This window comes from Pleurodeles waltl, chromosome 8 (assembly GCF_031143425.1).
Source record: "Pleurodeles waltl isolate 20211129_DDA chromosome 8, aPleWal1.hap1.20221129, whole genome shotgun sequence".
Lineage (NCBI taxonomy): Eukaryota > Metazoa > Chordata > Amphibia > Caudata > Salamandridae > Pleurodeles > Pleurodeles waltl.
In genome coordinates, this window is record NC_090447.1 from 1390421120 (window position 1) to 1390445128 (window position 24009).

General features: G+C 46.8%; 1 protein-coding gene across 3 annotated transcripts in view; it reads right to left on the reverse strand.

Annotated features, from left to right (window-relative positions):
- Positions 1-24009, reverse strand: part of CEP295 (centrosomal protein 295) — a 541368-nt gene that overhangs the window by 484112 nt on the left and 33247 nt on the right. Inside the window, exons 8-11 of one of the 3 annotated variants that reach the window (XM_069202438.1) lie at positions 18036-18129; positions 6533-6666; positions 6118-6269; positions 226-371 (exon numbers count right to left, since the gene is read on the reverse strand). The gene's annotated coding sequence lies outside the window, so the exon portion shown is untranslated. Of the gene's footprint in view, positions 1-225; positions 372-6117; positions 6270-6532; positions 6667-18035; positions 18130-24009 lie in introns of those variants that run through there. The other 2 variants (XM_069202439.1, XM_069202440.1) reach the window with 2 other exon arrangements.

The following is a 24009-nucleotide window of genomic DNA, read 5'->3' on the forward strand; positions in this document are numbered from 1 at the left end:
AGCCCATGAGATCTTGGCTTTTGGAAAAGCTCTAGAATCATATCTTTGCAGTATCTATCATTATTCCGACTTAACCTTAGACTTTCAAACCCTATCAATTTATTACTAGGTTGCGTCTTTCGGTTCACAGTATGCTACTGAACTGCTGAATGTAAACAAGAAAGATTAAAGTTTTATCCTAATCATTAGTGCATATGGTTTACCTTTTGCAAATATAACTATTACCTGAAGATGCAAAACACTACTTTAACTTCCAATCTGTCAATCCACCAGCTCACCAGTTAAAAGCTTCCAGGAGTAACAGTTGCAAAAGACGACTCCGCAGAATGGTTAAGAACGTTAGCTGGTTGATCAAGCAAGGTAAACACTGCCTATTTATAAACAAAAAGACAGTCAAGTACAAACTGACAATATCTGCATGCTAAACATATGCAATACACAGTGCACTGAGCTCAGTTCAAGTGTAAGAAGCTTCACTGTTTGAAAACTCTGAAAAGGAGAGCTCATCATTGCTCAGTTTGCATTAAATAACAGTCCCACAGAGACAGCTCGTGCACGGCACACAAGCAGACACACTTTTGCAGACATTTAAATTCACACACACACACACACACACACACACAACTGTCAATATCATTCACAACAAACAGACAATGCATTCTGAGCTCAGTTCAAGTGTAGAAACAGTCATTGTCAGAGACTTCTGTTTACATGCAGTCATCACTGCTCAGAATGCACAGAGTAAAGCACTCTTTTACTTCACAAGCAGAATACAGGCATGTTGTCTAAAGTTCTCCTGCAAAACATGCACCATCGGCTGACAAGAGGAGGGGAAGGGACGAGGCAGGGAATGGATGTGACAGGGAATGCCAAACACCTTGATATGTTCTCAAAGGAAAATACACACCTTCTTCCCCACCAAATGGTTTGAGGTTTTTAAACACATGCAGGACAGGTTCCATTTAGCTATAATTTCTATTTTAGCCTGTCTGCACTTTAGTTCACAGTCAGTATGTTGTCATCATTCGCGGAACTTGTGGAAGTGGTATTTTTAGGAAGCTGTATCTTTATGTAGTATACCAAAATGAGGTATACTGGGCAACGGTCCAGGTATTCCCTTATAAGTGGACATAGATTTGCTCTAGCAATCCCAAGGTGCTCTCTTAGGGGGTAGTGTTGTAAAGCAGCCATAGGCTTATCAGAAAGGAGTGTTAGACGCTTGCTGCATGCTCACAGTCAATAAATGATACACATAACTCAATAAGGAGATCCATGACAATTTATAAAAACACTTATCTTTATATAATTATAGGCACCAAGATCATCACGATCAGGTAAGTACGTTTCAAGTTATGAATTTTTACAGATTTGAAAAATCAACACAGGGCCTGATTTACATATCTGGTGGATGGGTTATTCCGTCACAACGGTGATAGATATCCGGTCCACCGAAATCTAAATCCCATTATGTCCTATGGGATTTACATTTCAGAAGACAGAATATCTGTTACCGTTGTCACGGAGTAACACGTCCAACAATATCTAAATTAGGCCCTTAGCGTAATTCCAGAAGCGTTTATGCCACCCTATGAGGAAAGGCATATACTGCATACAGGTACCTAACAGCAACTTACAGGACCAATCTTCCGGACGTTAAGTGAGGCTTTTGGGGGGGCGGGGGGATAGTCCAAGGAAGCACCAACAGGTCACCAAGGGAGGTATTGGGGAGTCCAGGTGCGGAGGAGCTTTTCAGCATCCAGTGTCCTCAGGTTATTTTATGGGAAAGAACATATACTTCATACGGGTCCTTGGCAACGACCTACAGGACTGTTCTTCTGGAGTCAAGGTTAAGTATGGGGCAAGGTCCAAGGCAGCACCAACAGGTCACTATGGGAGGTACTGGGGTGTCCGGCTGCAGAAGTGCTTTACATCGTTGGGTGTCCCATTAACTTTAAGGGGAAAAGGTCCTGAGCAAAAGAGGCTGCAAGTGGGGAATGGGTGGCCAGTCCGGCTGAATCCAAGGGGGGCTCAAGTCTTGATGGTCTTGGGCATGAAGACACACTGTCAGTCCACAGCAACTCAGGCTGAGGGGCGCATGTGCAGTGGGTCTTTGTCTGGCAGGGTTGCATTGCTGTAGACACATCTGGTTCTCTGTTGTCTGTGAAAGCAGGCAAGGACTGGGGGAGTCTTGGGACCTCGTTGGCACCATTGGCACACTTCGACTTAGGCTGAGGGTCTCCCTGTCCAAGGCTCTTGCAGTTTCAATGTCCTGAACAGAGGCTGTAGGCAGAGGCTGGGGGTCCAGTCTGGCTAAACCAAAAGGTGGTGAGAGGGGTAATCACAGGAGTATTAGCTGTGGAGGTTTTCTGGATCTCATGAGCACTGGAGGTTCACTGCTCCTCAGGTTGTAGGGCTCAGGTGCAGTGTTACTTTGTCCGGTGGGGTCACGCAGGCAGAGAATCTTGTCAGATTGTTATGCCTGCAAACATGCAAGGAAGCAGCTCCTCTCATGCAAGGGTGATGCTGGTTGGTTCTTGAAATGCTGGCAACCTTCCCAGGCTTTTGGAGGCTGATCAGCTGCAGGACGAGTGATCTTTGGTGCAATTGTCGAGGCCAGTAGGCAGGCCGGCAGGGTTGGCGCTAAGTCAGTTGCTGCTCCTCAGTTTCCTTCTTCTTTGGTCCAACAAATCTTAATTTCTGGTTTCAGGAGGGCCCAGAAATACTGAATTTAGAGAGGTTAAGGGGAGTGAAGGGTGCTAGCCAATGGGCCACCTACACTGGAGGGTCACTACACCCCCATATGACCACTTCCTGTGGAGAGTGCGCATAACCCTGTCCCAGAGTTCCTAATTTCACCACACACAAGATGGTGGAATTATCCTTTTCATGTTCACTTCAGGCAGGCCACCCTAGGGATGGGACTAGCCTGATAGTGTATCATGCCTCCTGACTATCTAAATTCCCACCTGTCCTGGTGCCAAAAGGGCCTAAGAGCAGGGGGATGTCTCTCCCAGGTCTGGGGGAAGCTGAGGCCGCATATCAAAGGTGGCAGGGACTGTGAAGTCCCTAGCCTTAGTATGCAGATTTACTACCCATCCTGCTTAAGGAGGTGATAACCCCTCCTGCCAAAGCAGGCACTGTTTCCGACCTCAGAGAGCATGGGCTCTCACCACTGGGGAGGGAGGAGGGGGCCAGAAACTTAACCGTGGTGCCAGGCTGGTCGAGACAAGTCATCAAGCAAAATAAAGGACTAGTAGGGATTAAGGGGGGACCTCTAAGGTGCCCTGTGGGTGCATTTCATAAAACAAATCCAATACTGGAATCAGTATGGGTTTATCAAGACAAGGTGTTTGATACAAAACACCATAGGTTTCAGTGAAGCCATTATGTAGCTGGATAGCTAGTTTGGACCAGTGCCCAGTACGTACCTTAAGATGGCTCCCCTGCTCACTTGTAATATCTAGCAATGGCACTAGACATTACAGGGGCATATCTGCTCATGCAGCTATGTCTTCACGTGCTATAATGCACATTGCCATGGGGCTCCAATGCCTGCTCTAGGGGTGACTTAAATATAGCCCATGCAACGTCTATGGCACGGTACACTGGAGTGTGCCATGCCATTTACAAACATGGTTTGCACCATGTCAAGCAGCCTGCGATAGCACTCTGTATGAACTTGTGTGTAGGTCCCTTAGGGTGGCATAAGTCATGCTTCAGCCCTTAGGGGCTCTCTTAGAACCCAAGCCTTAAGTACCAGGGGTACCATTTACTAGGGACTTACAGGGGTGCTAAAATCTATGCCAGCTGGGTGATAATTAGACTTTACTGGTTTTAGGCGAAAGAGCACTCTTACTGAGGTCTGAGTAACAGGCCTCAATGCACTGTCAGAGTCGAAAAGCAGCATCTAGTAGCTCTAAAGAAGGCAAAAAGTGGAAGTGCATCTGCAAAGTAGTCCTCTTTCCTACATGGAGCTAAAACTCCATGAGAAGTTAAGTCTGGAGTAGGTCATGGTGCCCTTCGCTCAACAATCAGAAGCAGAAATAGCATACTACTTTGGTGGATCTGCATGTATGTTCAGGCCACGCTATTTCATTTGTAGAAGTTATGGAAAAGGGCATATTTCCCAAATCTCACACAAGCGGTTAAATCTGTGCTGTTAGCTAAAATCTCACTAAATGGGCAGAGGGTTCCATCTCCCAGCTCTGGGGGAAGCCAGGCCGCATATCAAAGGTGGTAGAGAATTTGAAGTCCTTTGCCTTAGCATGCAGATTTTCTAGCCATCCTGCTGGAGGAGGTGATAACCCCTCCCACCAGAGCAGGCATTGCTTCTGACCTCAGAGAGCATGGGCTCTCATCTCCAGGGGGTTAGAAACTAGTCTGTGGTGCCAGGCTGCTCAAGACCTGTCAGTCAGCACATTAGAGGGCTAGCACAGTTTCAGGGGGCACCTCTAAGGTGCCCTCTAGGTGAATGTCGTAATAAATCCAATCCTGGCATCAGTAAGGGTTTATTATTAGGAGGTGTGTGATACCAAACATCATACGTTTCAGTGAAGCCATTATGTAGCAGCTTAACCTAGTTTGACCAGCGCATAGTACACACCTAAGTTGGCTTCCCTGCTCACTTCTAATATCTAGCAATGGCACAAGGCATTATAGGGGCATACCTGCTCGTGCAGATATTTCCTCACATGTGCTACAACGCAACCTGCCTTCGGGCTCTTAGGCCTGCTGCAAGGGTGACTTACATAAAGCCCATGCAGTGTCTTTGGCATGGCACACCGGAGTGTGTCATACCATGTTTTCAAACATGGTTTGCAACATGTTATGTAGCCTTCGATGGAAGGCTGTGTGTAATTTTGTGAGTGGGTCCTTAGGGCGGCATAGCACATGCTTCAGCTCTTAGGGACCCTCTTTAGTACCCATGCCCTTGGTACCAGAGGTACCATTTACTAGGGACTTGTGGGGTTGCAGGGGTGCTAAAAAATGCCAGCTGGGTTACAATTAGACTTTACTGGTTTTAGGGGCAAGAGCACTGTCACTGAGGTCTGATTAGCCCACCTCAGCATACTGTCAGAGCCGGAAACCAGCAACTAGTAGCTCTAAAGGGTGCAGAAAGTGGGGGGGCATCAGCAAAGTAGTCCAGTTTTCTATATGGAGCCACAGCTCATGAGAGGCGAACTCTGGAGTAGGTCCTTGTACCCTTTGCTCAACAATCATAATTAGGAATAGGTTACTTCTTTGGTGGATCTGCATGTATGTGCAGGCCATGTTGTTATTTCATTTTTTGAATTTATGAACAAGGGCATGTACCCCAAATCTGCACACAAACGGTTACATTTTTGCCGTTTGATACAATCCCAGTAAATGGGCATTATGAGTGAGGTACCAATTGATTCTACTGTAAAGTCACTTTACAACGAAGAAGATGGCCTGTTATATTGCAATAACATTTACCTTTCAGTTTATTAAAAGCGTGAATACTGGTCTTGTATGATCCTATGGTATTATGCTGGCTTTCAATATCCACAAACATGTATTATTGGTGAACATGTATTTTTAATGGCATAAGCACATTGGCTTACAAAAAATAAAAACTCACTGCAACCTTTCATTACCTACTGGAAACAGTGAAGCTGTGTTATTGAGCACAAGACCAGGGACATGCAGTGCTTGCACCTGTGCACTACTGACTGCTCCTAATCCCATTCAATCCACTGCACAGCTTTTTCTTCTCAAAATTTTTGAAAAAAGAAAAGTTATTTGGAAATACCAATAACAAGGTTGAGGAGGAAGGAGTATCTGTTGGTAACTCGGAGAAAAAGCTTGGAGTTATCAGTTACTACTTGTGCTTAAGGGGAACTGTTACCCCTCTAATCAGAAATGGACCTTAGAAACCAAGAAAGCAGCCTAAATTGGCTTCTTTACCATAAAAAATATGTAAAGAGTCCTGGTGAGTGGTTTAAATAATGTAAAACATTGAAAGATGGAATCTTTGGTAGCCAATGTAGGCCTAGGTTAGAAAAAGAAATCAGGTAGGTGGGGAAATAGCATTCCAGCTTGTCAGCTCAACCACTATATACACAATGCCCATTTAGTTTGAATGTCTATAAATACCTTTTAGCGGAATAGCGTAAAACTCTGTCATTCCCCTTCCAATGTAGACCACTGTAGTTCAACTCTTCATCTAAATCCTTTGGTTGGCAGGATCTATACAAGCAAGTCAAGATCCTCAGCCAAAAAGGGCAGAGTTTCAACACCTATGCAGCCTGCAAAAAGGGAAGTGGGGGAAGGAGGGGAGAATAAGAACCCGTAAGATCTTATTTTTTTTAAAACCTCTAGAATCATATCTTTGCAGTATCTATCATCATTCAGACTTTACCTTGGACTTTCAAACCCTATCAATTTATTACTAGGTTGCATCTTTCAGTTCACAATATGCTACTGAACTGCTGAATGTAAACAAGAAAGATTAAAGTATTACCCTAAACATTAGAGTATATGGTTTACCTTTTGCAAATATAACTATTACCTGGAGTTGCAAAACACCAATCTGTCAATCCACCAGCTCACCAGTTAAAAGCGTCCATAAGTAACAGTTGCAAAAGACGTCTCCGCAGAACGGTTAAGAAGGTTAGCTGGCTGATCAAGCCAGATATACACTGCCTATTTATAAACAAAAAGACAGTCAAGTACAAACTGACACTATCTGCATGCTAAACGTATGCAATACACAATACACTGAGCTCAGTTCAAGTGTAGGAAGCTTCATAGTTTGAAAACTCTGAAAAGGAAAGCTCATCATTGCTCAGTTTGCATTAAACAACAGTCCCAGAGAGACAGCTCACAAGCGGCACACAAGCAGACACACTTTTGCAGATACTCACATTTACATACAAACACACACAACTGCTAATATGATTCACAACAAGCAGACAGTGCATTCTGAGCTCAGTTCAAGTGTAGAAACAGTCATTGTCAGAGACCTCTGTTTACATGTAGTCATCACTGCTCAGAATGCACAAAGTAAAAGCACTCTTTTACTCCACAGGCAGAATACAGGCATGTTGTCTACAGTTTCCTGCAAAACATGCACAAGGTCGGCTGACAAGAGGAGGGGAGGGATGAAGCAGGGAAGGGATGTGACAGGGAATGCCAAACATCTTGATATGTTCTCAAAGGAAAATACACACCTTCTTTCCCACCAAATGGTTTGAGGTTCTTAAACACATACAGGACAGGTTTCATTTAGCTATAATTTCCATTTTAGTGAGCTTGTCTGCACTTTAGTTCACAGTCAGCATTTTGTCATAATCCGCAGAACTTGTGGAAGTGGTATTTCTAGGAAGCTGTATCTTTATGTAGTATACCAAACTGAGGTATACTGTGCAAAGGTCCAGGTATTCCCTTATAACCGGACATGGATTTGCTCTAGCAGTCCCAAGGTGCTCTTTTAGGGGGGTAGTGTGGTAAAGCAGCCACAGGCTTAAAGGAGTGTTAGACACTTGCTGCAAGCCCACAGTCAATAAATGATACACATGACTCAATAAAGGAGATCCATGACAATTTATAAAAACACTTATCTTTATATAATTTTAGCCACCAAGATCATCACAGTCCGGTAAGTACAGTGAAACACAGGTCCTGATTTAGATTACTGGTGGATAGGTTACTTCATCACAACAGTGACGGATATCCCATCCCCTAAAATCTGAATCCTATTATTTCCTGTGGGATTTAGATTTCAGTGGCTGGGATAATCGTCACTGTTGTGACGAAGTAACCTGTCAACCAATATCTAAATCAGGCCCTTAGTGTAATTCCAAAAGCAGTTATGTTACCCTATGGTGGTTTTAAAGCAGTTATGCTAACTAGGAATTATTAATGAATGTCTATGTGTTTTGATTAACAAAAGTTCATAGAGAAATTAATCGTAGGGGAATAAATATGCACGGTTGAAAATGTGCTCACAGAGAATGGTAGCCACTTATACGAATTTGTACTAAAATGATTAAAAATGTGTAAAATAATGAAAATGTATAATAATAATGTAGTAATGTGCCATATTGAGATGTATAACCTATGCTTTACATTATATGGTAGAGTTAACTTAGCCGAAGATGTGGCCTAGTTTTGCCAGGCCTCATGCGGAAGCTGAAATATTAGAGTGTGCTGGAGGAAAGCGACCATGATAAACTAGCCTTGAACCACTCAGTGTTAAAGTCTGCTTAGCTATACTACAGGATATGATGGAATCAAATTGCTACAATTATGTGTAGAGTAGAAAAGATGTACTTTCCCAGGAATCAAACAATAGGGACAGTGACTGAAGAGGAAGATGCAACATTTTCGATACCTGATGAGCCGGATGATGAGGACATCGAACAGTGAACCAATCAATGAACTGAGAACTACGAAATAATAGAACTCATAGATTTGTAGAACTTAATGTATTGGGTAGTGTAAAGAAATGGCTCCCTGTTGCAGTTACCCCCCACTTTTTGCCTGATACTGATGCTGACTTGACTGAGAAGAGTGCTGGGACCCTGCTAACCAGGCCCCAGCACCAGTGTTCCTTCACCTAAAATGTACCATTGAATCCACAATTGGCACACCCTGGCATTCAGATAAGTCCCTTGTAACTGGTACTTCTAGTACCAAGGGCCCTGATGCCAAGGAAGGTCTCTAAGGGCTGCAGCATGTCTTATGCCACCCTAGAGACCCCTCACTCAACACAGACACACTGCTTACAAGCCTGTGTGTGCTAGTGAGAACAAAATGAGTAAGTCGACATGGCACTCCCCTCAGGGTGCCATGCCAGCTTCTCACTGCCTATGCAGTATAGGTAAGACACCCCTCTAGCAGGCCTTACAGCCCTAAGGCAGGGTGCACTATACCATAGGTGAGGGTACCAGTGCATGAGCATGGTACCCCTACAGTGTCTAAGCAAAACCTTAGACATTGTAAGTGCAGGGTAGCCATAAGAGTATATGGTCTGGGAGTCTGTCAAACACGAACTCCACAGCACCATAATGGCTACACTGAAAACTGGGAAGTTTGGTATCAAACTTCTCAGCACAATAAATGCACACTGATGCCAGTGTACATTTTATTGTAAAATACACCACAGAGGGCACCTTAGAGGTGCCCCCTGAAACTTAACCGACTGTCTGTGTAGGCTGACTAGTTCCAGCAGCCTGCCACACCAGAGACATGTTGCTGGCCCCATGGGGAGAGTGCCTTTGTCACTCTGAGGCCAGTAACAAAGCCTGCACTGGGTGGAGATGCTAACACCTCCCCCAGGCAGGAGCTGTAACACCTGGCGGTGAGCCTCAAAGGCTCACCCCTTTGTCACAGCCCAGCAGGGCACTCCAGCTTAGTGGAGTTGCCCGCCCCCTCCGGCCACGGCCCCCACTTTTGGCGGCAAGGCTGGAGGGAACAAAGAAAGCCACAAGGAGGAGTCACTGGCCAGTCAGGACAGCCCCTAAGGTGTCCTGAGCTGAAGTGACTCTAACTTTTAGAAATCCTCCATCTTGCAGATGGAGGATTCCCCCAATAGGGTTAGGATTGTGACCCCCTCCCCTTGGGAGGAGGCACAAAGAGGGTGTACCCACCCTCAGGACTAGTAGCCATTGGCTACTAACCCCCCAGACCTAAACACGCCCTTAAATTTAGTATTTAAGGGCTACCCTGAACCCTAGAAAATCAGATTCCTGCAACTACAAGAAGAAGGACTGCCTAGCTGAAAACCCCTGCAGCGGAAGACCAGAAGACGACAACTGCCTTGGCTCCAGAAACTCACCGGCCTGTCTCCTGCCTTCCAAAGATCCTGCTCCAGCGACGCCTTCCAAAGGGACCAGCGACCTCGACATCCTCTGAGGACTGCCCCTGCTTCGAAAAGACAAGAAACTCCCGAGGACAGCGGACCTGCTCCAAGAAAAGCTGCAACTTTGTTTCCAGCAGCTTTAAAGATCCCTGCAAGCTCCCCGCAAGAAGCGTGAGACTTGCAACACTGCACCCGGCGACCCCGACTCGGCTGGTGGCGATCCAACACCTCAGGAGGGACCCCAGGACTACTCTAAGACTGTGAGTACAAAAACCTGTCCCCCCTGAGCCCCCACAGCGCCGCCTGCAGAGGGAATCCCGAGGCTTCCCCTGACCGCGACTCTTTGAATCCAAAGTCCCGACACCTGGGAGAGACCCTGCACCCGCAGCCCCCAGGACCTGAAGGACCGGACTTTCACTGGAGGAGTGACCCCCAGGAGTCCCTCTCCCTTGATCAAGTGGAGGTTTCCCCGAGGAACCCCCCCCTTGCCTGCCTGCCGCGCTGAAGAGATCCCGAGATCTCTCATAGACTAACACTGCGAACCCGACGCTTGTTTCTACACTGCACCCGGCCGCCCCCGCGCCGCTGAGGGTGAAATTTCTGTGTGGGCTTGTGTCCCCCCCGGTGCCCTACAAAACCCCCCTGGTCTGCCCTCCGAAGACGCGGGTACTTACCTGCAAGCAGACCGGAACCGGGGCACCCCCTTCTCTCCATTCTAGCCTATGTGTTTTGGGCACCCCTTTGAACTCTGCACCTGACCGGCCCTGAGCTGCTGGTGTGGTGACTTTGGGGTTGCTCTGAACCCCCAACGGTGGGCTACCTTGGACCAAGAACTAAGCCCTGTAAGTGTCTTACTTACCTGGTTAACCTAACAAATACTTACCTCCCCTAGGAACTGTGAAAATTGCACTAAGTGTCCACTTTTAAAACAGCTATTTGCGAATAACTTGAAAAGTATACATGCAATTTTGATGATTTGAAGTTCCTAAAGTACTTACCTGCAATACCTTTCGAATGAGATATTACATGTAGAATTTGAACCTGTGGTTCTTAAAATAAACTAAGAAAAGATATTTTTCTATATAAAAACCTATTGGCTGGATTTGTCTCTGAGTGTGTGTACCTCATTTATTGTCTATGTGTATGTACAACAAATGCTTAACACTACTCCTTGGATAAGCCTACTGCTCGACCACACTACCACAAAATAGAGCATTAGTATTATCTATTTTTACCACTATTTTACCTCTAAGGGGAACCCTTGGACTCTGTGCATGCTATTCCTTACTTTGAAATAGCACATACAGAGCCAACTTCCTACATTGGTGGATCAGCGGTGGGGTACAAGACTTTGCATTTGCTGGACTACTCAGCCAATACCTGATCACACGACAAATTCCAAAATTGTCATTAGAAATTCATTTTTGCAATTTGAAATTTTTCTAAATTCTTAAAAGTCCTGCTAGGGCCTTGTGTGTTAAGTCCCTGTTTAGCATTGTCTTTTAGAGTTTAAAAGTTTGTTAAAAGTTTGAAATTAGATTCTAGAAACAGTTTTAGATTCTTAAAAAAGTATTCCAACTCTTAGCAGAATAATGTCTGATACAGAGATGCAGGTGGTGGAACTCGACACCACACCTTACCTCCATCTTAAGATGAGGGAGCTAAGGTCTCTCTGTAATATAAAGAAAATAACCATTGGCTCCAGACCTACCAAAATTCAGCTCCAGGAGCTGTTGGCAGAGTTTGAAAAAGCCAACCCCTCTGAGGATGACTTCACAGAGGAAGAAATTAGTGACTTGGAGGGCAATTCCCCCCTTCCAGTCCTAAATAGGGAGACCAGGGCCTCTCAAGCCCGGTCTCCAAAAATGATAGTCAGAAATGTTGCTTCCCTCACAGGAGGGTCTAGCATTTCTGAAATCACTGAGGATGCTCTCAGTGAAGATGACCCCGTTAGCCAGGATGGTCAAAAGATTGGCTTTGGAAAAGCAGCTCCTAGCCATAGAAAGGGAAAGAAAAGAGATGGGCCTAGGTCCCATCGATGGTGGCAGCAACTTAAATAGGGTCAGAGATTCTCCTGACATCCTAAAAATCCCCAAAGGGATTGTAACAAAATATGAAGCTGGTGATGACATCACCAAATGGTTCACAGCTTTTGAGAGGGCTTGTGTAACCAGAAAAGTTAACAGATCTCACTGGGGTGCTCTCCTTTGGGAAATGTTCACTGGAAAGTGTAGGGATAGACTCCTCACACTCTCTGGAAAAGATGCAGAATCTTATGACCTCATGAAGGGTACCCTGATTGAGGGCTTTGGATTCTCCACTGAGGAGTATAGAATTAGATTCAGGGGGGCTCAAAAATCCTCGAGCCAGACCTGGGTTGATTTTGTAGACTACTCAGTAAAAACACTAGATGGTTGGTTAACTGGAAATGAAGTGTGTGACTATGTTGGGCTTTATAATTTGTTTATGAAAGAACACATTTTAAGTAACTGCTTCAATGAAAAGTTGCATCAGTATCTGGTAGACCTAGGTCCAATTTCTCCCCAAGAATTGGGAAAGAAGGCAGACCACTGGGTCAAGACTAGGGTAACCAAAACTTCCACTGGGGGTGACCAAAAGAAAGGGGTTACAAAAACTCCCCAGGAGAAAGTGGGTGACACTAGAAACAAAGAAAAAGAGTCCTCTGTAGGCCCCCAAAAACCAGAACAGGTGGGTGGGCCCCGAGACACAACCCAAAACAAAGGTGGGTACCAGGGTAAGAACTGGGATGCCACTAAGGCATGGTGCCACAACTGTAAACAGTCTGGGCACCACACCAAGGACACTTCTTGTCCCAAAAACAAACCCCAGAACAAAATTCCAGGGGTAACCAGTGTAGCCATGGGAGATGACTCCTCAGATGAGGAGGTCTTCATAGCCTTCAACTGGAAACAGGGCCAAACAGGTGAGTTGGAGATTCCAGAGGGAAGTAGACACTTCCACCACCTACTGGTGAATGGAATCCCAACCACTGCCCTGAGAGACACTTGTGCCAGTCACACTATTGTGCATGACAGGCTGGTGCTCTCAAACCAGTACATCCCAGGTGAGACTGCCAGGGTAAGAGTTAGCCTAGACAGGGTCACTAAGAGGCCTGTGGCTTTAGTACCCATAGAAGTGGGTGGCACTCTTAGCTGGAGAAGGGTAGTAGTCAGTACAGACCTCCCCCTTGATTGTCTCCTTGGAAATGACTACCCAGAGGTTAGTCAGAGCCCAAGAGAGGAACTGGTCCAGTGCCAGTCCTCTCCCAAGGATTCTGGAAGTCCTGCCTCTGCAGTAAATGCAAGCAGGCCCCAGAAGAAGAAGAAAAGAAAACAGAGTAGGAAGGGTGGACAACCTTTAGCCAAGGTTACAGCAAGCCAAGGAGATTCTGCTCCAGTAGGGGAGAACTCCAAAAATGGCCCTGATAAAGTCCAACCTGACCCACAAGAAGTCATGGCTAGTCAGGCAACTGTTAAACCTGAGTGGGTGGCTCCTCAGCTAACAGAAGAAAGAGTGGAAGAAGGGTGTTTACTACAAGATGTGGTAACCCCCCACTCTAATACAGCAGACAGGCAACCTGAACCCAAAGAGGCCTGTAACTTAGCCCCTTCCCTTTTAGGTGAAGAGCTAAAGGTGTGGTTCTGGGCACTGACAGCTGTCAGTGGCCTCTGCTGGGTGTTAGCCTTTATGGCTGCACTATCCTTAGCATGGTGGTCTGACCCCATGCCAAATAGCAAGTTAGGCCCCCTGACCCTATTGGTCATGGTGGGGTTACTCCAGCTCTGGGTAACCTCTCTGGGTAAGCTAGGGGTAACCCTGGCCAAGATAAGGTTAGCAGAGGTGGATACCTCTAAGACCAAAATAGAAAGAATGGGTGGAGACATTGAAGAGGCAGACAAGAGGCAATTCAGACTAGGTCCTATCACTGTGGAAGTAGGTCAGTTCCCCAAAGGGAATGACCTGAACAGAAGGATATAAGGCAGAGTAGGCCCTGCAACTAACCAGCCTATTTCTCCTACTCTTCCTCGCCTGACAGACTAGGAAGACTCTCCCAGCTTGGGCTGAGTCTCCTGGCCTGTGGGCTGGGGGGGGCTTGTGTAAAGAAATGGCTCCCTGTTGCAGTTACCCCCCACTTTTTGCCTGATACTGATGCTGACTTGACTGAGAAGAGTGCTGGGACCCTGCTAACCAGGCCCCAGCACCAGTGTTCCTTCACCTAAAATGTACCATTGAATCCACAATTGGCACACCCTGGCATTCAGATAAGTCCCTTGTAACTGGTACTTCTAGTACCAAGGGCCCTGATGCCAAGGAAGGTCTCTAAGGGCTGCAGCATGTCTTATGCCACCCTAGAGACCCCTCACTCAACACAGACACACTGCTTACAAGCCTGTGTGTGCTAGTGAGAACAAAATGAGTAAGTCGACATGGCACTCCCCTCAGGGTGCCATGCCAGCTTCTCACTGCCTATGCAGTATAGGTAAGACACCCCTCTAGCAGGCCTTACAGCCCTAAGGCAGGGTGCACTATACCATAGGTGAGGGTACCAGTGCATGAGCATGGTACCCCTACAGTGTCTAAGCAAAACCTTAGACATTGTAAGTGCAGGGTAGCCATAAGAGTATATGGTCTGGGAGTCTGTCAAACACGAACTCCACAGCACCATAATGGCTACACTGAAAACTGGGAAGTTTGGTATCAAACTTCTCAGCACAATAAATGCACACTGATGCCAGTGTACATTTTATTGTAAAATACACCACAGAGGGCACCTTAGAGGTGCCCCCTGAAACTTAACCGACTGTCTGTGTAGGCTGACTAGTTCCAGCAGCCTGCCACACCAGAGACATGTTGCTGGCCCCATGGGGAGAGTGCCTTTGTCACTCTGAGGCCAGTAACAAAGCCTGCACTGGGTGGAGATGCTAACACCTCCCCCAGGCAGGAGCTGTAACACCTGGCGGTGAGCCTCAAAGGCTCACCCCTTTGTCACAGCCCAGCAGGGCACTCCAGCTTAGTGGAGTTGCCCGCCCCCTCCGGCCACGGCCCCCACTTTTGGCGGCAAGGCTGGAGGGAACAAAGAAAGCCACAAGGAGGAGTCACTGGCCAGTCAGGACAGCCCCTAAGGTGTCCTGAGCTGAAGTGACTCTAACTTTTAGAAATCCTCCATCTTGCAGATGGAGGATTCCCCCAATAGGGTTAGGATTGTGACCCCCTCCCCTTGGGAGGAGGCACAAAGAGGGTGTACCCACCCTCAGGACTAGTAGCCATTGGCTACTAACCCCCCAGACCTAAACACGCCCTTAAATTTAGTATTTAAGGGCTACCCTGAACCCTAGAAAATCAGATTCCTGCAACTACAAGAAGAAGGACTGCCTAGCTGAAAACCCCTGCAGCGGAAGACCAGAAGACGACAACTGCCTTGGCTCCAGAAACTCACCGGCCTGTCTCCTGCCTTCCAAAGATCCTGCTCCAGCGACGCCTTCCAAAGGGACCAGCGACCTCGACATCCTCTGAGGACTGCCCCTGCTTCGAAAAGACAAGAAACTCCCGAGGACAGCGGACCTGCTCCAAGAAAAGCTGCAACTTTGTTTCCAGCAGCTTTAAAGATCCCTGCAAGCTCCCCGCAAGAAGCGTGAGACTTGCAACACTGCACCCGGCGACCCCGACTCGGCTGGTGGCGATCCAACACCTCAGGAGGGACCCCAGGACTACTCTAAGACTGTGAGTACAAAAACCTGTCCCCCCTGAGCCCCCACAGCGCCGCCTGCAGAGGGAATCCCGAGGCTTCCCCTGACCGCGACTCTTTGAATCCAAAGTCCCGACACCTGGGAGAGACCCTGCACCCGCAGCCCCCAGGACCTGAAGGACCGGACTTTCACTGGAGGAGTGACCCCCAGGAGTCCCTCTCCCTTGATCAAGTGGAGGTTTCCCCGAGGAACCCCCCCCTTGCCTGCCTGCCGCGCTGAAGAGATCCCGAGATCTCTCATAGACTAACACTGCGAACCCGACGCTTGTTTCTACACTGCACCCGGCCGCCCCCGCGCCGCTGAGGGTGAAATTTCTGTGTGGGCTTGTGTCCCCCCCGGTGCCCTACAAAACCCCCCTGGTCTGCCCTCCGAAGACGCGGGTACTTACCTGCAAGCAGACCGGAACCGGGGCACCCCCTTCTCTCCATTCTAGCCTATGTGTTTTGGGCACCCCTTTGAACTCTGCACCTGACCGGCCCTGAGCTGCTGGTGTGGTGACTTTGGGGTTGCTCTGAACCCCCAACGGTGGGCTACCTTGGACCAAGAACTAAGCCCTGTAAGTGTCTTACTTACCTGGTTAACCTAACAAATACTTACCTCCCCTAGGAACTGTGAAAATTGCACTAAGTGTCCACTTTTAAAACAGCTATTTGCGAATAACTTGAAAAGTATACATGCAATTTTGATGATTTGAAGTTCCTAAAGTACTTACCTGCAATACCTTTCGAATGAGATATTACATGTAGAATTTGAACCTGTGGTTCTTAAAATAAACTAAGAAAAGATATTTTTCTATATAAAAACCTATTGGCTGGATTTGTCTCTGAGTGTGTGTACCTCATTTATTGTCTATGTGTATGTACAACAAATGCTTAACACTACTCCTTGGATAAGCCTACTGCTCGACCACACTACCACAAAATAGAGCATTAGTATTATCTATTTTTACCACTATTTTACCTCTAAGGGGAACCCTTGGACTCTGTGCATGCTATTCCTTACTTTGAAATAGCACATACAGAGCCAACTTCCTACAGGTAGCGTCACATATGGTGATTAATTGACCAATTAGGAATTAGGGGGATGGACTGAAAAACTCTAATAAAAAGTCATGACAAGGGGCTAAAACTAGAGTTGCGAGGGATGAAATGCGGACATCAAGAGACGCGGTTCGAGATTCTGTTATTGGGCTTATGTACCTGAAAGCCTGATGTGTTGCTGATCAATTGATGACCTGAAGACGAAGAGCGACTTTGTTGCTGATCCATTCCGTGGATAGGTAACTATGACAATGTGACTGATTAACTTTTGTGCCTTTCTTTCTAGATACCAACTACCGCTGTTTTCTTATAGTTTTTCCTCTTAGCTAGATTTTTTCCAAATTCATGTGTTTAATTGTTATCGCATGAAGTTCCAACATGCTGATGCTAATCTGGGTTAGGGAGGGTTTCTTTGGGAGACGGTGACAGTGACAAATGATTGACAAACTGATTGCTGAACTTTGCTATTAATGTCGATATATTCATCTTTGTTGGTTTATGCTGAAGCATTAGAGCACATGTTGTCTCATGTTCTGATTAGATTGTGTTATTGGTGGTCGCTAATAAACTAATTCTGAGCTGAATGAATAAAGTTTGAGTTAACCTTATGCACTAGAATTCTAACGGATAGGGAAATAAATATTGTTAAAACGTCTATTGAGTTGTGGTTATTCATGTGATGTTGATATAATTGTCTACTAAGTAATGATTCTCCTAGTGGACATTGAGGAGTTACACTGAATATTGATAACATTGGTCACTACATGGCTAGGATACGCCATGCGATCCAAAAGGCTCATTGACCTATAGGCGTCCCCTTGTAAGTTTACTTACTAAGGACCAGGCGCGCTAACAATGGAAAGGCATAACTGCATACAGGTACCTAACAGCAACTTAAAGGACCAATTTTCCGGACGTGAAGTCAGGATGGAGGAGGGTCCAAGGAAGCACCAACAGGAGGTACTTGGGCATCAATGCCCACTTAGGTTGTATGTATGTATATCCATTTTATCTAAATAGCGTAACAATCTGTCATTCCCCTTCACATGTAGACCTCTGTAGTTCAACTCTTGGTCTAAATCATTTTGTTGGCAAGATCTATGCAAGAAACTCCAGATCCAAAGTCAAAAAGTGCAGAGTTTCAACCCTTGTGCAGGCTGCCAAAGTGAAGTGGGGTGAAAGAGCCCGTAAGATCATGGATTTTGAAACACCCTTATAATCATATCTTTTCAGTATCTATCCCCGTTCAGACTTAACCTTTTAAACCCTACCAATTTGTTATTGGGTTGTCTCTTTTGGTTCACAGTATGCCACTGAACTACTGAATGTAAACAGGAAAGATTAAAGTTTTACCTTATTTATTAGGGCATATGGTTCACCTTTTGCAAATCTAACAGTTACCTGAAGTTGCAGAACACCAATCTGACTTCCAATCTGTCAATCCACCAGCTCACCAGTTAAAAGCTTCCAGGAGTAACAGTTGCAAAGGACGTCTCTGCAGAATGAACGGTTAAAAAGGTCAGCTGGCTGATCGAGCCACATAAACACTGCCTATTTATAAACAAAAACACATTCGAGTACAAACTGACAATTTCTGCATGCTAAACATATGCAATACACTGAGGTCAGTTCAAGTGTAGGAAGCTTCATAGTTCAAAAACTCTCTGAAAAGGAAAGCTAATCATTGCTCAGTTTGCATTCAATAACAGTCCCACAGAGACAGCTCATGCATGGCACAAAAGGAGACACACTTTTGGAGAAAGAGAAAAAGAGAAAGAAAGAGAAAGAAAGAGAGACAAAGAGAAAGAGACAAAGAGAGAGAGAGAGAAAGAGACAAAGAGAGAGAGAGAGAAAGAGACAAAGAGAGAGAGAGAGAAAGAGAGAGAGGGGGGGGGAGAGAGAGAGAGAAAAAGAGAGGGAGAAAGACATTCAAATACCAATATCAATCACAACAAACATATAATGCATTCTGAGCTCAGTTTAAGTGTAGAAACAGTCATTGTCAGAGACCTCTGCTCAGAATACACAGAGTAAATACACTCTTTTACTCCACAAGCAGGAAGACATGCTTTCTACAGTTCTCCTGTACACCATGCACAAGGTCAGCTGACAATAGGTGGGAAAGGATGAGATAAGGAAGGGATGTGACAGGGAATGCTAAACACCTTGATATGTTCTCAAAGGAAAATACACAACCTTCTTCCCCACCAAATGATTTGAGGTTCTTAAAAACATGTTCTATTTTAGCTACAATTTCCATTTTAGTTAGGTTGTCTGCACTTTAGTTCACAGTCACTTGAGGGTCACTACACCCCCATATGACCATTTCCTGAGGAGAGCGTGCATAACCCTGTCCCAGAGTTCCTAATTTCACCACACACACAAGATGGTGGAATTATCCTTTTCGTGTTCACTTCAGGCAGGCCACCCTAGGTGTGGGACTAGCCTGAGAGTGTATCACGCCTCCTGACTATCTAAATTCCCACCTGTCCTGGTGCCAAAAGGGCCTAAGAGCAGGGGGATGTCTCTTCCAGGTCTGGGGGAAGCTGAGGCCACATATCAAAGGTGGCAGGGACTGTGAAGTTCCTAGCCTTAGTATGCAGATTTACTAGCCATCCTGCTGAAGGAGGTGATAACCCCTCCTGCCAAAGCAGGCACTGTTTCTGACCTCAGAGAGCGTGGGCTCTCACCACTGGGGAGGAAGGAGGGGTTCAGAAACTGAACCGTGGTGCCAGGCTGGTCGAGACAAGTCAGCAAACAAAATAAAGGACTAGTAGGGATTAAGGGGGGACCTCTAATGTGCCCTGTGGGTGCATTTCATTAAAAAAATCCAATACTGGAATCAGTATGGGTTTATTAAGACAAGGTGTTTGATACCAACCACCATAGGTTTCAGTGAAGCCATTATGTAGCTGGATAACTAGTTTAGACCAGTGCTTAGTACGTACCTTAAGATAGCTCCCCTGCTCACTTGTACTATCTAGCAATGGCACTAGAAATTACAGGGGCATATCTGCTCATGCAGCCATGTCTTCACGTGCTATAATGCACCCTGCCATGGGGCTCCAATACCTGCTCTAGGGGTGACTTAAATATAGCCCATGCAGCGTCTATGGCACGGAACACTGGAGTGTGCCATGTCATTTTCAAACATGGTTTACACCATGTCACGCAGCCTGCGATAGCACTCTGTATGAACTTGTGTGTAGGTCCCTTAGGGTGGCATAAGTCATGCTTCAGCCCTTAGGGGCTCTCTTAGTACCCAAGCCTTAAGTACCAGGGGTACCATTTACTAGGGACTTACAGGGGTGCTAAAATCTATGCCAGCTAGGTGATAATTAGACTTTACTGGTTTTAGGCGAAAGAGCACTGTAGGAAGTTGGCTCTGTATGTGCTATTTCAAAGTAAGGAATAGCATGCACAGAGTCCAAGGGTTCCCCCTTAGAGGTAAGATAGTGGCAAAAAGAGATAATACTAATGTTCTATTTTGTGGTAGTGTGGTTGGGCAGTAGGCTTATCAAAGGAGTAGTGTTAAGCATTTGTTGTACATACACACAGGCAATAAATGAGGAACACACACTCAGAGACAATTCCAGGTCAATAGGTTTTTGTATAGAAAAATATCTTTTCTTAGTTTATTTTAAGAACCACAGGTTCAAATTCTACATGTAATATCTCATTTGAAAGGTATTGCAGGTAAGTACTTTAGGAACTTTGAATAATCACAATAGCATATATACTTTTTACATAAAACACATATAGCTATTTTAAAAGTGGACACAGTGCAATTTTCAACAGTTCCTGGGGGAGGTAAGTTATTGTTAGTTCTTGCAGGTAAGTAAACCACCAACGGGGTTCAAATTGGGGTCCAAGGTAGCCCACCGTTGGGGGTTCAGAGCAACCTCAAAGTCACCACACCAGCAGCTCAGGGCCGGTAAGGTGCAGAGTTCAAAGTGGTGCCCAAAACACATAGGCTTCAATGGAGAAGGGGTGCCCCGGTTCCAGTCTGCCAGCAGGTAAGTACCCGCGTCTTCGGAGGGCAGACCAGGGGGGTTTTGTAGCGCACCGGGAGGGGGACACAAGTCCACACAGAAAGTACACCCTCAGCAGCGCGGGGGCGGCCGGGTGCAGTGTGCAAACAAGCGTCGGGTTCTCTGTAGGTTTCAATGGGAGACCAAGGGGTCTCTTTAGAGATGCAGGCAGGCAAGGGGGGGGGGGGCTCCTCGGGGTAGCCACCACCTGGGCAAGGGAGAGGGCCTCCTGGGGGTCACTCCTGTACTGGAGTTCCAATCCTTCAGGTCCTGGGGGCTGCGGGTGCAGGGTCTTTTCCAGGCGTCGGGATTTTAGAGTCAGGCAGTCGCGGTCAGGGGAAGCCTCGGGATTCCCTCTGCAGGCGTCGCTGTGGGGGCTCAGGGGGGACAACTTTGGTTACTCACAGTCTCGGAGTCGCCGGGGGGTCCTCCCTGTAGCGTTGTTTCTCCACCAGTCGAGTCAGGGTCGCCGGGTGCAGTATTGCAAGTCTCACGCTTCTGGCGGGAATTGCAGGGGTCTTTAAATCTGCTCCTCTGGAAACAAAGTTGCAGGCTTTGTTGAACAGGGCCGCTGTTCTCAGGAGTTTCTTGGTCTTTTGGAAGCAGGGCAGTCCTCTGAGGATTCAGAGGTCGCTGGTCCTGGGGAAAGCGTCGCTGGAGCAGTTTTCTTCCGAAGGAGGGAGACAGGCCGGTAGGGCTGGGGCCAAAGCAGTTGGTGTCTCCGTCTTCTCTGCAGGGTTTTTCAGCTCAGCAGTCCTCTTCTTCTTTAAGTTGCAGGAATCTGATTTCTTAGGTTCAGGGGAGCCCTTAAATACTAAATTTAAGGGCGTGTTTAGGTCTGGGGGGTTAGTAGCCAATGGATACTAGCCCTGAGGGTGGGTACACCCTCTTTGAGCCTCCTCCCAAGGGGAGGGGGTCACATTCCTATCCCTATTGGGGGAATCCTCCATCTGCAAGATAGAGGATTTTTAAAGTTAGAGTCACCTCAGCTCAGGACACCTTAGGGGCTGTCCTGACTGGCCAGTGACTCCTTGTTATTCTCATTATTTCCTCCGGCCTTGCCGCCAAAAGTGGGGCCGTGGCCGGAGGGGGCGGGCAACTCCACTAGCTGGAGTGCCCTGTGGTGCTGGAACAAAGGGGGTGAGCCTTTGAGGCTCACCGCCAGGTGTTACAGCTTCTGCCTGGGGGAGGTGATAGCATCTCCACCCAGTGCAGGCTTTGTTACTAGCCACAGAGTGACAAAGGCACTCTCCCCATGTGGCCAGCAACATGTCTCGAGTGTGGCAGGCTGCTAAAACCAGTCAGCCTACACGGGTAGTTGGTTAAGGTTTCAGGGGGCACCTCTAAGGTGCCCTCTGGGGTGTATTTTACAATAAAATGTACACTGGTATCAGTGTGCATTTATTGTGCTGAGAAGTTTGATACCAAACTTCCCAGTTTTCAGTGTAGCCATTATGGTGCTGGGGAGTTCGTGTTTGACAGACTCCCAGACCATATACTCTTATGGCTACCCTGCACTTACAATGTCTAAGGTTTGGCTTAGACACTGTAGAGGCACAGTGCTCATGCACTGGTGCCCTCACCTATGGTATAGTGCACCCTGCCTTAGGGCTGTAAGGCCTGTTAGAGGGGTGACTTATCTATACTGCATAGGCAGTGTGAGGTTGGCATGGCACCCTGAGGGGAGTGCCATGTCGACTTACTCGTTTTGTCCTCACCAGCACACACAAGCTGGCAAGCAGTGTGTCTGTGCTGAGTGAGGGGTCCCCAGGGTGGCATAAGATATGCTGCAGCCCTTAGAGACCTTCCCTGGCATCAGGGCCCTTGGTACCAGGGGTACCAGTTACAAGGGACTTACCTGGATGCCAGGGTGTGCCAATTGTGAAAACAAAAGTACAGGTTAGGGAAAGAACACTGGTGCTGGGGCCTGGTTAGCAGGCCTCAGCACACTTTCAATTCAAAACATAGCATCAGCAAAGGCAAAAAGTCAGTGGGTAACCATGCCAAGGAGGCATTTCCTTACAAGCACTCTTACTGAGGTCTGAGTAACAGGCCTCAATGCACTGTCAGAGTCGAAAACCAGCATCTAGTGGGGGCAAAAAGGAGGCAAAAAGTGGAAGGACATCTGCAAAGTAGTCCTCTTTCCTACATGGAGCTAAAACTCCATGAGAAGTTAAGTCTGGAGTAGGTCATGGTGCCCTTCGCTCAACAATCAGAAGCAGAAATAGCATACTACTTTGGTGGATCTGCATGTATGTTCAGGCCACGCTATTTCATTTGTAGAAGTTATGGAAAAGAGCATATTTCCCAAATCTCCACACAAGCGGTTAAATATGTGCTGGTAGATAAAATCTCACTAAATGGGCAGAGGGTTCCATCTCCCAGGTCTGGGGGAAGCCAGGCCGCATATCAAAGGTGGTAGAGAATTTGAAGTCCTTTGCCTTAGCATGCAGATTTTCTAGCCATCCTGCTGGAGGTGATAACCCCTCCCACCAGAGCAAACATTGCTTCTGCCCTCAGAGAGCATGGGCGCTCATCTCCAGGGGGTTAGAAACTAGGCTGTGGTGCCAGGCTGCTCAAGACCTGTCAGTCAGCACATTAGAGGGCTAGCACAGTTTCAGGGGGCACCTCTAAGGTGCCACCCCTAAGGTGCCCTCTAGGTGAATGTCGTAATAAATGCAATCCTGGCATCAGTATGGGTTTATTATTAGGAGGTGTGGGATACCAAACATCATACGTTTCAGTGAAGCCATTATGTAGCAGCTTAACCTAGTTTGACCAGTGCCCAGTACAAACCTAAATTGGCTTCCCTGCTCACTTCTAATATCTAGCAATGGCACTAGGCATTATAGGGGCATACCTGCTCATACAGATATTTCCTCACATGTGCTACAACACAACCTGCCTTCGGGCTCTGAGGCCTGCTGCAAGGGTGACTTACATAAAGCCCATGCAGTGTCTTTGGCATGGCACACCGGAGTGTGTCATACCATGTTTTCAAACATGGTTTGCAACATGTTATGCAGCCTTCGATGGAAGGCTCTGTGTAATTTTGTGATAGGGTCCTTAGGGAGGCATAGCACATGCTTCAGCTCTTAGGGACCCTCTTTGGTACCCATGCCCTAGGTACCAGAGGTAGCATTTACTAGGGACTTGTGGGGGTTACAGGGGTGCTAAAGTCAATGCCAGCTGGGTTACAATTCGACGTTGCTGGTTTTAGGGGCAAGAGCACTGTCACTGAGGTCTGATTAGCCCACCTCAGCATACTGTCAGAGCCGAAAACCAGCACCGAGTAGGTCTAAAGGGTGCAAAAAGTGGGGGGGCATCAGCAAAGTAGTCCAGTT